Source organism: Medicago sativa, chromosome 2, assembly GCF_051527215.1.
Source record: "Medicago sativa cultivar Bolivia chromosome 2, Bolivia_mono, whole genome shotgun sequence".
NCBI classification, from domain to species: Eukaryota; Viridiplantae; Streptophyta; class Magnoliopsida; order Fabales; family Fabaceae; genus Medicago; species Medicago sativa.
This window is the reverse complement of record NC_140750.1, coordinates 67,383,214-67,384,579: the sequence shown is the minus strand read 5'-3', so window position 1 is coordinate 67,384,579 and position 1,366 is coordinate 67,383,214.

The following is a 1,366-nucleotide window of genomic DNA, read 5'->3' as shown; positions in this document are numbered from 1 at the left end:
TACTCTTTATTAAGGACTATGATTTTACACATGAAAAAAATTGCGATTTTATAAGGAGACTCTTTCAACAACTCAATATGAAGAGAATATCTCGAAGAAATGCTAATTTGGAGAAGAGTATGAAGATTGATCACATCTTTCTACATAGTCACTGTCAAATAAAGATTTTGGGTAACTAGTATAACAATTATCTGACTTTCTTTGTCTCATATATAATTGTACTTATGAAGGGGAGAAAAAAAAAATATGTTATGCACTCTTTTTCTCTTAACTATGGTTTTATCCCATTGAGTTTTTCCGGTAAGATTTTTAACAAGGCAGATTATGACACAAAATAATATTGTACTCTTTTTCATTCACAATATTTTTTTCCCACCAAATTTTTCTCTAGTAAGGTATTAATGGAGCATATCCTCAATGGACTTCAAAGGGGAGTATTATGAATATTATAAGTGGATGTCCATATAACAATTTGGTATTAGGCCATACTACTAGCTCATGCATTCTATTATGCTTGTTTCTCAAGTCATTAATACTTGTTTCCCAAGTCATTGTATTTCTCTATAAATAGAGCTGACATGTAATCTAATCGTAGATCACAAGATAGTAATATAATACTTCTCTCTCTTCTCTCTCTTCCTTTTCTATTCTTGTTCTTGTTTCTTTAGTTTCATAGCATACATATATACACATATAAGTTTCCAATGGTGGCGTCATTCATTGAAACAATTATTATTACACTCTCTCAAAGTAAAGGTAGTGGACCTTTTCTCTTCTAAGGGGAATTGTAGAGAATTTTCTCAAAATCTCAAGGTTGAAGAAAACTGAAGGACGATTCATGACATTGAAAGGTTCTTGGTGAAGAATGCTCATGGAATGCTTGAATTTTTGAAGACCTTGGTGATCCAATTTCAAGAAGAGCTTGAAGTTTGAGTATCTTGGAGTTTTGAAAAGGATTCAGGGCTTTAGAGCTAGTAGAATTTAGTATCTCAAGGAATTCTTGTATAAACTCTATAAATTCACATCAACTTAGTGGAAGACAACAAATATTCAGTGAATTCATTCACTTAGAGTGGATGTGCTACATAACAAGGACGATTGGGTAAACCACTATAAATAAATATATAAAAACTTATTTACTTACATAAGTTTAAAATAAGAGTAATGAAATTTTGACATCCATTTGATGACAACTTTGTTGACAACCTTGTTTTTCTCATTTCTTATTGGTCAAAAACAATGGAGAGAGAAAAAGGAAGAGAGAGGATAACAACATCATGTGAGTATGAGAGAGAAAGTTGTCCAAAAGTTGTCAAAAAGTGGTTGTCAAAATATCATTTCTCCACTTAGGATAATACTTAGGTGA